Raw genomic sequence first — 13,227 nt, forward strand, 5'->3', positions numbered from 1 at the left:
GGATGCTTCACAGCGTAATGCAGCGTGGTGATCCGACCGGATGTATGTATCCCGTCAGTTAGCACACTGTATTAAGCTGCACAAGTGGTAAATCTAACCCAACGTCTCGGCTCGAGCCCCCAATTTGTAAGAGGATTCAATTCAACACTACAGCTGAGTCAATGCCTAGTCTGGGATACTGAATGGAAACCCTTATTGATATATCTTTATGTCCAGTTCATGCGTTCTGGATGACTACCCCTATATAACACCCCTCTCTTGGAATCCCCCTGACCCCACTGAGCCAAGAAGTAGTTCTGTTTTGCAAGTTTAAAAGGTTTATTTGATAATTTAAAATATATATATCACACTTTATAATAAATTAATAATTGAATAGCACACTTAATCTGATATGATAAAGATCAACAACGGAGAATCTGGCACTAGCACACTTCTTATAATCACTAATGAGTTGACATGAAATGGATAAGGTAGCACACTGGTAAATAGGAACAAAAGTATAATGTGGTAGAGGATGCTTTATGTAAGCTCAGGTGGATGCAATATTCAATGAATGCAGTACAGAAAATACTCAATATGATTTCAACCAAACAATGTAATCACTTTTCTCTGGCAATCCCCTCCCCCCCCTTGATGCAAGGCAAGGAAATGGAAGGAAAACACACAGTTCTCAGAAATGCAATAAAATGTGATTCAGTTCACCCCAGCAAGCTTAGACTACAGAAGTTTGAAAACACAGATAGGAGTTTTGAAAACACAGGCCCAAATGCATTGATATGTGCTAGCAATGGATGAGAAATATGCTGGAAATGCTTTTTAATTCCCTTTCAGAGGTTCAGGGTGAGTGGTATCTAGTTAATATTAGTCCAGGCTCACACTAGCAATGAGGCAGGGATAGTTAGCAGGTTAAACGAATTTCTGGCAAATGGAAGGCAAGCAGCAGCAGTTTTTACATGTGAAGAAATTTGCAAATCGCGGTAAAATTCGCGGATGCGCCGAGCGCTATTACAGAGGAACCACAACAAGGACTGTCTCTATCGTTATAGGAAAGCCTAGGATCTCAGCTTCAAAATGAAAGTTACTGCAAGTCTCTAGCACAAACGGTTGCGGAGATATGAACGATTGAATAAAGGTCGTTTTTCAGATTTGAAATTTTAAAGTTCAAAAAGACAAGTGCAGCTTGCAAATGACAGGTGACAGTTTTGGATCTATCAGGCAGTTCTACTTAGGTTAAATAGATTGAATTAGATTAATTTAAACTAAGAGATTGGATCTGCACAGTTTTCTAGGTACTCACACTATATTCTTGAGTGAAATGGGCCACGCCACGGATCTGGTCAGATTTTAGACTCGCCTCTGGTCTCTGCACTTCACAGTGATCTGGGTCAGCTCTCTCTGGTTCTCTGGTCTGGGTCTCTAGTTCTGGATAGATTGAAGTCTCTAGTTTGGCTCTCTGGGGGAATATGGAGGTAAAGTATGGATTTTTCCGGCAGAGCGTCCCGCTGCAGATGGAATTTGAAGGTCCCTATCTGTCCTGTCTGTCTGCTTTTATGTGTTTAGAATGTGGGTGTGTTCTAGCATCACTGACCCTACCTCTCTCTCAGCTTCTAATTGGTCAAACTTCCATTTCTTATTTGATTGGGGAATGAACTGTGAGTCAGAGGGATGTCATTTTATGGCTTGCAGATAGGACACTCCTCTGTCAGATTGCACATATTCTATATTTGATAATAAAAGACATATTTCACAGTTACACAGTTGCTTGAAATTACATATACATGGTGTGGCTGAATTTAGCCATGTCTCTGTCCAATTCTGCTGTTTCTAAGAGCTTGCATTCAGAAATGGCAGACAATTGACTTTTTAACTGATTTTTCACTTTCTGACATTGACCCAACTTTACATACATGTGTGCAGGGAGTAGGGACATTAACTGATGAAGTTTCAGATTTTTAACATGCATACATTTAGAGTAATATCCACTTTTCCGCTAAAACCCCCCTGAACATGCCACCGGGTCGAAAAACCTCTTAAAATGTGGGCAGAAAAATCACAAGAATTATGGTATCATTTATAAAATTTTCACATGTCCGCTCTATGAGTTATTCATCTTTTTAAAGTTATGTTCTGGCTCCAAAGGGGTGTGGTTTACCCTCAGCACAAGGTTGAATACTGGTTAATCCAGTTCTGCCAAGCCAGCTTGCTCTCACAGGCAGTGCCCCTCCCAGCTCCTGCCAAGAGGAAGCTACATTTTACGACTGCGTAATAAAACCTTTGCCTGAGTGAAGAGGGCTTTGTTCACTCTCCTGCAGAGCACAGGTAATTCAATTATCAGATAGATGGCATATCCTTAGTGTGGGCAGCAAAAGGAAGGTTGGCCTGGGAACACAGTGGTGACTCAAGTTTCACTCCTGATGGGGGTAGCTGCCAGGCAGAATTCAGTTCCTTAAGCCAGGTTTCAGATAAAATGTCACTTTTTGTTCCCCAGTTCCTGCATTCAAATAAAACTAAACATTTTTACATATGCAGCTAGAATGCTGATTCTAAGTGCAAAACTATGGCATTTCAACAGTTACAAAGGCATGTGACACCAACATAGGTCACTCATTTAATCTAAACATTTTCGATTTTAGTGTCTTTAAATCCAGTGCAACTTAAACTGCTGACTCCATAGCTCAGTCAGTTTTGTTATAAGCATTGTTCTGGGCTCTTCATTTCCCAGATTTTGTAGGCACACAAAACTCCATTCTACCAAATGTCTGCTGGTGTTCAGTGAATATTTTGCACATATTGCAATGTTTGAAATAGGCACTTTGGCTTGCCTTCAGAGAAACACAGGGTGGTTTTAAACTGCCGGCTTTTGGATAGTGGTGAGTACTGGTACTGCACCCATTTTTGGGATTTAAGAAAATGAATTCCCAACAATTCTAGGTTGCATTTGGCAATCAGCATTGCCATTCCCAATGGTTTCAGACTACTGTGTGGGTAGTCCAATGGTGGTTTTAGGCAGTGTCCTTCTGTGCCCATAACATCGGCAAAAATGGGTGGCAGCCTATTCTTCCTGCATTTCCCTGTGCATTTTCTGGGAAGCTCTGGCCATCATGATGTTTTCCATGTCAGTACTGCACAGTTTTGAGGTAGGGCTCGGATGCATGGGTAAATACATCCCACACAACATGACACCCCCTGTCATTTTTTCTAACTCGTGTATCCATTTTCCAGCTCCCGAAGTCAGCATTGGAAGCTTGTTTTTCAAGTTCTCTTGATCCATGTGTGGCCATGGGATATATTGTGGTCTTGCGCCCCCCTTTTCTAGCAGCGGAAACTGAAATACGCAGTCTTCCTTCTCTTTCCCCATAGCTCTCCTGTCTATCACTGAGGTAGCATTCCCGCATCGCCTTCTACCTGGCAATGTCCTCAATCTGTCTACATAGGCAGGTGCTGGCTCCCCCCCTTTGACCGCAGGGTATTCCCTCATGTCAGCCAGGCTGCGCGGTGAACTCCAATGCCCTATGTGCGGACTTGCAAGTGTCTGACCATCGTACCCCTTGGTCCCTTGGGAGCCGCTTCCCACATCGTCTCCCTTCTTCATGTGTCTCCTCCTCTGTTTCCCCACCGGAGTCGGATGCTGATTGTTTCCAGTTCAAGCAACTCCTTACATCTTCTTCATTCTTACTGATTTCTAGCCTATCCAGGGACAGTCCCCTGCTCCCACTACTTCGGGTGACATCCTCAGTGTCATACAGCTGAGTGCTTTCCAAGCGCTCATCTTCCCTTCCCCCTTGGGAAATTTGTTCAAGCCCCATTTCATCGTATATCTTATCAATCGTTCCCCCGATGCTTCTTGTGTCATAGTCATCTTCAATGTTTGCCCCATTCGTGCCTGATATTGACTCATTTGCAGGGAAGAACTCTTCGATGTCTTCCCATTCTACAGCAGGATTGGGTTTTTACCTTCCCGCTCCAAATATTCAAGATCCCATGCCCTCTGTCTAAGTTTGTATTCTATATCACCATCGACTTCCTTGCGCTTCCTCGCTTCTTCTCTAGTCTTATCTTCTTCTCTTTTTCTCTCATTTCTACGTTCATTTACCCTTCTAACTTCCTCATCTTCCCGTCTCCTTATTCTGTTTCCACATACTCTTTGCTCTTCTTCCAACCTTTGCATGTTCTGTCCTTACTGTGCATAGGCTACACATAGTTTGCGACTGAGCGGTTTTCCTTGCTCTTTGCAATATAGCTGTTCTCGCCTAAGCCTATCTTTCTTTTTTATTCTCTCATCCCTATTTTCCTTTTCCTTCTCCTTTTCCCTTCTCTGTGCCTCATCAGACTTCTCTCTCAGCCTTATATCATCACTTCATTTACCATCAAGTTTCAGCAATATATGTCCTCCCATCCATTCGTCTTTTGGGAATGCTATCTCATCAGTTCTGCCTTTGCTTCCCTTCCATTTCTTTCTCTCTCTTTCCTTAACGAGAGGTGCACAACTCTCTGCCTCATCTTTCCTCTGCTCATTGCATCTCTCCTTGTCCCTCGGGACTGCAGAGGTAAGATTTAATTTCCTGCTCCTTCTCCTTGATTTCGTCACTACTGTACGGACTCATACGCAGGGTTGCTGTACCCCGTAGCTGCCTTAAGCTCTCTTAATGGATAGAGTCCCTCTGACTTACTCCCCTCGATCTCTGTCTCAGGCGGTAGGTGTCTCACCCCCCTCCGTGCATACGTTTAGTATCCAATCTGCAGGAGGCTCTTCCTCCTTAGGCTGTTCAAACATTTTCCACAGTTCTAGAACAGCAAGACGTTTCTCCAGTTTCTTGCCTGTGTATGTGCCATGCAGATAAGTCGTCATATGCTGTAAGATGGTTTTAGATAAAGACCTGTTCTGTGGCCACAGCATCAACATTTTGTGGACGGTACCCTTGACCCACTCCGCGCTATACTTCTTAAGCTTGAGTGCGTGCTTGGGTAATTGCTTGCACAAATGGGCAAGTGCGGTAACCTCTTCCATTCTCAACTTTGGTTACCAACACTATTTTATGCAGTTTTCACACATTCAACAGTATGAGTAAGCACCAAATATGCAAGCTCCAATCCGATCTTTCCCGCCAAAGTTCTATATCATCACTTTATTCAAGAATATCAATTAATTGGTGATTCCCTCTTAGATACGGAATAGCGTAAAGCCCAAACTTCATTTCAAACAATCAATGTTACAGTTCTTTACGCTTGAAATATAACAGGACACGTATGACAGACATTTGACAGACACACATATACCTGCCTTCTAACCAGTACCCCGACCTGGGATTTAAATGACCCCCATTAGTGCCGTCTTTAATTGTCACCGTAGCCTAATCGTCCCCTATTATGTGGGCTCTGAGTTCACGTTTCTTCTGACCGCTGTATTAAAGTGCAGGAACAAGGCGAATCCTCTTACTTTTTCTCTCGGGTGCCCTCCCGGTAACCAACTTTTTATCTATTATACTCGAGTCATTAACCCCTTAAATATATGCAGTCTTCTCTACTTCTGACTATTTTTATTTTTTCTCCGCCACCCTCCGTTACCTTTCCCTTACTTGTTCTAATGCCTACAAGACATTTGCCAAAGTAATGAGTTTATTATTTCACTCACCGCTCACATCTTTTCCTCTCTGGAACTTTGGATCACCGCCCCTCCTTTTCCTGCCTTTTACGGTCTTTTCGTCCGATCCGCTGCCCGTGGGAATGAGAAGGGTTATGCTTGGAAAGGCAGGTTCCTTCAGACCTACTGCAGATTTGATGGACTTACTTCTATCATTGTCCACGGGAAGCTTCTCAGTCTACTCAGCCGAATGGCGAAGGACTTGTGATATTGCCGAAGGCCTAGAGTTACTTTGTGCCATCGGTCTATGGGTGTCTTAGTATTAATCAATAGTTGATGGTCGAACCATACTCACGCTACCAAATGTAAAGGAGGGGGGAGCATCCTCTGACGGGCCCATAGGTCAGTGCTCACCCTCTACTACCTGTAAAACAAGATAGCTGCACCATGTGAGGAATGAGGTTGCAGGATTCACTTACTCTAACACACTTCAATAAGGGAAACTCAATAGTTTGGCAAAGGGAAATCTGTTTAATGACAAGTACAAAAAACGGCGAAACAAATGGTAATCATCAATGATGCGATCGCCTGTCTCGCTTCAACTCCCAACTTCTTCATTCAGACGTCAACTCTTATGGGCAAAATTCGTCATCATTTGAAGTGTAAAACTCATAAGTTTGTCCTGCAATTCTATTGGTTGGAAAAGGTAACTTAAGTATAGGTGCTATATCTGTATATGGTAACAGCATGCAGATTGGATAACTCTTATCGGGTAGGCACCTACGCCCATCCCACTACATCACTCGTGATAGACGTCACTACAACTACGACATCTTATTGGTTCTACAAGCTACAGGACCCTAGATTATTTGGTCCATTGTCATTGTGTTACACCCCTAGACATAAATCTCCACTTTAATTAGCAGCATGCAGAATGGACACCCAGATGCGGAGTGCCCCAAGATTCACCCTGCCTCCCATCCATCAATCAGTACCTTTAGGCTATGTGTCAATTAGTTGGCTGAGGATGGCCACAAAACTGTAGCTTCTTATCAGGAAAAGTTATGGCATCTTGGGTTCTGGGTGACATCAGATGTTGGTACCTCTTGCCCTGGGCTGGTCATGTGTCTGTTCACCATGAATCTGCTTCATTTTCCTGTTATTCGCGTATTTGATTCTTCCATAGCATCACCACCTGCCTGGGGCCTCTTTATCTCGACCTTCACTGGCTGGCTGGTATGCTCTGAAGTTTCGATTCTCTGAGGCTGCAGCTCTCCTCCCTTCCTTAGGTTGACCTCGAATTCCCAGGCATTGAGCTGCTTCTTACAGAGTTTCGATTCCGCTCTTCCCTTTGGCTTCTGCTGGAATATGAATCTTGGCCTTGCTAGCACTTTGCAGCCTGGGCTTAATTCTGCTTTTACAAAATGGAGTTGCACTTGTATAGTGTGCTTTTATTGAGGTAGATATATATAGTTGGCACATGCTGCTCTATTCTTCTACTAAGCATTGCAAGCAGTTCCGTTTTCTTAGCTTTGTGCGTTGCAAGCCTGTTTACAAGCGTTAGCTGGTTGAAGACTTGCATCTTGTTTCACAGCTATGTTTCCTTACGTCTCTATGTATCAACATAGTTTCTTCTTACACGTCCATTACATTGTTACTCTTTGTTTTTAGTCCTTTTGTGTCAGTTTTTCATTCGTTGTTTGTGTTCATTTGTTGTCACCATCTGCCCTCCATTAAGACTCTCTGGGTCTGTTTGTAAGTAATCCTCATTTCGAATGGTATGGTTGTCTCAGTGCGTACCTTGCAGCCTACGGTTGTCTGGTTATTGGCGCTTCTGTAGGTATACATGTCACTCTAATGGGTACTGGACAGAGCCCCACCGTGGCTCTCTGTTGGTTCATTTGCTCCTTATATGTCACATATCTTGGCGAGTATGCTTCTGGCATTTCGACATGGGTGGCTGGAGTGCAGGCCATATTTGGGAACTCCTCTACAGTATGTAACGCAAAACACCTAACACCTTAGTACAGCGGTATTCAAACTGTGGGGCGAAGCCCCCCAGGGGTATGCAGGTGCCTCCCTGGGGGGCCCTCAGAGCTCAGCATGAAATGGGTTTTTTCTTTCTTTTTTTTTTTTTTTTGTAAATTGGAAGAAATGGGCAGGGGTCTCTCACATGGTCGGCTAAAGCATGAAACTGTCTCAGGCAACAATGAAAAAGTGGCCCGCAGTTGTAAATGGATATTAATTCCTAATCCTATAGTCACAGACATGGCCTTAAACCTATGGCGGTACAGTAACAACAGTGCCGGGTAAGCTACCGGCACTATTGCTACCGTACCGCCATAGTCTGGGTTGTGCTTGCGGGTGCCTGACAGCCTGCCAGGTCTGACCTGGCAGGCCGAGCGGCACCCACGAGCACAGTTCGTCAGATGCACCGACACCGTTACTAACAGTGCGGGTGCATCCGAGCTCCCCATTCCCATTGAGCCCTATAGGGCTCAATGGGAATGGGGATCTACCGGTACCGGCACCCACTAAAAAGGGCAATTATCAGTTCCGCCTAACTCGGCATGACTCGGTAATTGCCCATTTGTGGGTGCCGGACCTGGATGCAACTCTGGCAGCAGCTGTGCTGGTTTTACCGGCACAGCTACTGCCAGGGATAGAGTTGTAATGAGACCCACTGTTTCAATAGTACACAAGGGGGTGTTTTGTGTTAAATGTAAGTAAATTGTGATATATTCAGCAGCAATGGTCAAAATTACTCACTGCGTAGTAAAGTAACTCATCAAACTTGTCCACATTGGCCGAAATGGTAGCCCATTTCGACTGGCCCACACTAGCATTTTACATTTTTGGTACATGCATGGCCCTATAGGCCAGTCGGAGCCTGGCGGCTCATCCATAATGGCGAGGGGGTGCCCACCTAGTGGCCCCTCACCCATTATGGAGGAGCTAAGGAGTCAGCCCAGTGAAATAGTGAGCACTCCCTCAGCTGCTTTTTCCAGCTGATGGAGTGCTCCTGGGCTGGCTGAACTGTCAAAGAGAAACACTGTTTCCCTTTGACAGTTCAGTTTAGTTCCCCTGCCGCACATGTTCACCTAGCCATGCAAGTGCTGGGGTGTTTTGCTTCGCCAGCATTGCATAGCTCATTGGAAATGCTGGCTGGGGCACTGCATGTCTGTATATCCGAGAGGTAGCTCCTGCGCCTCCTCGCACATAAGGACAGACCAGCCTGGAGCAGGGCGTTCCAGCACACACACACAGACCAATGCAGAAGGTACGTTTATGTTCATTTTTTTATTTAAACATGTGTATGGATGCGTGTATGCTTATGTTCTGAGTGAGTGTATGGTGATGGATGCTCGTGTGAATAATAGGATGATTGCTGTATGCATGTGCAGCGCCTTGCATACACACATAATCATGTTGATTGTGTTAGGCCCAGTGGGGCCCAGCGGACAGGGATGGTATCTTTTTTACTTGACATCTATCATAGATGTCCAGTAAAAAATGTCATGCCTGCCCCTTGTTCCCCCCAGCACCATTTGCAAACTGTTTGGCTATTTACCCATTTTTTTGTTAAAAGTATGCTCTACAATGCAACATTGTAACCCATTATTTAAAAATAATTCACAGGAGGAAACCCCTGCGAACCGTTCTTTATTAGGTTCGTGCTCCCTCACTATGCTCCGTCGCTATGGCATTTTTCGGGGAAATAGTTATGCCCCTCCACTTAAAATCACCAGCCGCCACTGCCCCTCAGACTGTGTTGGGAATGGGATGGGGGGAACCCAGGGACTATGGTAGGAGCACATTGGGTGGGAACCATGGGATAGGGGTGGGAGCAGAATGGGGAGAGCCCAGGGTGTGTGATGGGGTGGGGAGAGACCAGGGACTGGGTAGGAGTGAGATGAGTGAGCCCAGCGACTGTGATGGGAGCAGGTGACGGCGCGCAATCCATAATGTCCATTTGGCATTTCTGGGGGGTTCCCAGCCTGTCCAAATTTTGCTCAGGGGTCCCCGGCCAAAAAAGTTTGAAGACCACTGCCTTAGTACCTTTCACGTTTAATGTGCCTAGAGAGACAATCTCTCTACAAGGTGTATTTTATCACCCGTCTCGAACCAATAGAGAGGCAGCATAGTAATATAATACTGATTTCCTGGATCACTTAAAAATCTTTCTAAGAAACCATATGTATGCCTCGTCCTTACCCACTGGTCAACTGACTTGCGTATACGTAGAGCCGCCTTAAACTGTAAATAATACCAATGCAATCCTTAATTGTGGAAATGAACGAAGCGAATAAAATGCATAGTTCACTTTTACATAAGAATAGTTTAACAGAGAGAACATAATACCAGAGAAGTCCAATGAAATTAACCTTTATGGCTCAAATGTTACTGTGACAAATCAACAAATAAGCAAAGGGGTACCTATCCCCACTTGACCCAATATCAATTGACAAGAACGATAGATAACATTTACCCATGTCAAACACAGTATCAGCATAGTCCAATAACGTGAACTTGTGGAGTACATAAGATACCTTCGCACATCAACAGGTAAACAAAGGAATAACTATTCTCACTGAACCCAAGAACAAATGTTACGGTAGATACATGTGTGTTACGTGTGCAGAACATATTATACCCGAGCCACATCCTTCAATGCAATACATTACTATTATGTGTTGATTTTAGGACACACGTTCCATAGGTTTTCATTTGATACATTTTCACATACAATAAACCAATTCAGAAAGTAGTAAGCCCTCACACCGGTCCACAGTTAGTAGTTAATGATGCAATAAGATGCATAGTGCCTTCAAATGTTATTGGTTAAAAAAAAAGCAATCCAAAAACCTGAATGTGCCCCAAACGATTGCAAATTATAAGAATGGTTGCAGATAAAACTCCTCATTCATACTGTGTGGGTGAAGGGCATCAAGTGTGTGAATCCAATAAAGTTCACATTGTGTGAGCCTATTTAGCAAGTCTCCACCCTGAGGGGGTTTGCATACCAAGGATGATGCATCATAGTTGTGCCACTGTGTGTTGGTTTTGTGAAAAGTGTACAGCAACCAGAGACTTGGGGATATTGTTCCTTAATGCGACTCTTACGTTCAGTCCGTCTATCCTTGGCTCATCTGGAAGTCTGTACATCGTAAAGGATGCCACAAGGGCAGAAAAGTCCATACATTATAGACCATGTATAACAAGTTGCCTAATCACAGAGTATGATTGTACACATCTTATGCGCATGCCTCACATAATCACCTTTCGTCAAGTTATTACAATGATTACAATTGAGACGTGGGAAGGTGCAATTTTTCTGTTTAGATAGAAGTAACTGTTTCTTTTGCTCTGCTTTCTCTGCCTTTACCAAATAGTCTCTAACATTTCTTCCCCTTGTATGGGCTATTACTGGTGGATTTGGAAACATTTAAGAAAGCTGAGGATAATATCTTATCACATTCCAATTCAATCGTGTAATGTGATGTATGCATATTTCATTGAGTACATAAATGGCACAATGTCAGGTTTAACTTTTGGAATCAACAATTCCTCACGTTGGAAAGTTGGAAAGTGATGGCTCTTTGGCCCCATCAATTGCACCATCTGTGTAAGGCCATTCAGCAAAGTTGTTAGCCATGCCCTCTGATGCCACACGATAGGACTCGTCCTCTGAAACAATTCAACAAATGCAAGAATTGGCTAAAAGGCAAGTTGTTTCTATGGTGAAGAGGATGCAAACTACAGTAATGTAATGCACTGTTTACAACTGTGGGTTTCATAAAGACTTTGGTAACAAAGCTATTATTGGCCACGAGACCTCTACATCAAGAACATGCAATCAAGGTCTACCAACTTCCATTGTAAATTTGATCCGTGGATGGATCAAGTTCAGGTAATTCAAAAATCCTGTAATTCATTCTAAGTACCAATCCACATTAAACAAATGCTATCAATGTAGCGTTTCCAGAGAAACAATGTAGCTGCTTAGGTCTCATGATTGAGCATGCAAATGGATTAAAAATTGTACATAAAAAATGTGCATATGCCAGGCATTTGGTGACTCCCTGGCTGTATCCAATGCTTGCACATAAAGATTCCCATTAAATCTGAACACACTATTCAGTATGAGGATTTTAGGCAGCTCCATAGCAAGAATCTTAGATACCTGAATGAGTCCTGCTTCCTGAGGATGAACTCCAGGGCCTCCAAACCCCCATCATGGGGGGTGGAAGTATGGAGACTCTGTACATCCAGTGAGAACAACATCAAGTTGTCAGGTAAGGGTGCTAGATCCTTTAAACATGTCAAAAAATGTGATGTGTCCCTTAAACATGTGGATATACCCTGTACAACAAGTGGCAAAACTCAAAATAAATACACTATTGGTGCCTGCTACAATGGGTCTTAAAGGTGGATACTGAACATTCTGACGAATGTTCGGCAGTCCGTAAAATACAAGGGTAATTGGAAATGTATTTATCAAACCATTCATAATTTTCTCATTAATCTATGGTATGATGGTTTATCCAGCACTTCCTTCATCAAAGGTTGTATTGAAATAGTCAGATCGTAATCTCAAGATGCCTGAGGGTTTGAAGTGCTATATAAATGCTAAAATATTAAATTATTATCATTATGTATGTAAAACCAGTCCCATTCCCAAGTTATCCCAAGAGCATGTGGCTTGTAATCGCTTTATAGAAACTGCTGTTCAATGCCCTTTTTGTGCTCCGGCCTTTAAACTTGTTATCAGTGGTCACAATATCCAGTATGGCCTTTGTACCAGGTCTATAAAGCTAAATTAGCAATCTCACGCCTACCTCTCTCACTCACATATGGCCGCTGGTGTTAAGTCGCAAAATGTTAGCAGCTGAAATGCAGCACTTTCTTTCTCATTTTAAACACAAAGCAAACAGCCATGGCTGCACATGGCCTCCCAGCAGAGGCATAGAGAGGGTAGGGCCTGAGCAGGCAAGGCCCACCCACAATCTGTAAATGGCCACTCAGCAGCCATGCTTGGGCATTTACATATGGTAATGTCACGGCTGTGAGCCCAACCACATTAGCTTCTGGTCCCACTTGTTAGACAATCCTGGCATTTCCTCTGCCTCCTGGTACAGCCTCAGATATCTTTTAACGCTTGTATCAGCAGACCATTTAATAACAGTGATTAGTGTTGATAACAGGTGGGCGACCGACTTTTTACATATGCCACTTGAAGTGTGATTGCTAGGTGATGGATAAACTGCAGAATGTGCGGACCAATGATGTTGTCATGCATTCACTTCACTATGTGTGTGTATGAGATTGTATTTACCATTACTTATTATGCTGGAACTGATAGGCTTCGATAAAAGATGTGGAAAATAAAACCACTTTAATACTCCTATTGCTCAATAATGTTTTGCAAAGATATATACATATGTAAAATGTAGCATTATTTTAGATCTTCAAAGCCAAACATTAACAAATATGTTGCCCAAACACCTCAGAAGATGTGTGGTTAAATTACATTTTATATTAGGCTCATCCCTTAACCAAAGTGTGCGATCTTGGGCAAAGCCTGTAATCTCAGTGTACCTTAAATCTCAACACTGGCATTCTCTGGAAATGATTCAGTTTTGCAG

Source organism: Ambystoma mexicanum, chromosome 11, assembly GCF_040938575.1.
Source record: "Ambystoma mexicanum isolate Mex_15411 chromosome 11, UKY_AmexF1_1, whole genome shotgun sequence".
In the NCBI taxonomy this organism is placed as follows: domain Eukaryota; kingdom Metazoa; phylum Chordata; class Amphibia; order Caudata; family Ambystomatidae; genus Ambystoma; species Ambystoma mexicanum.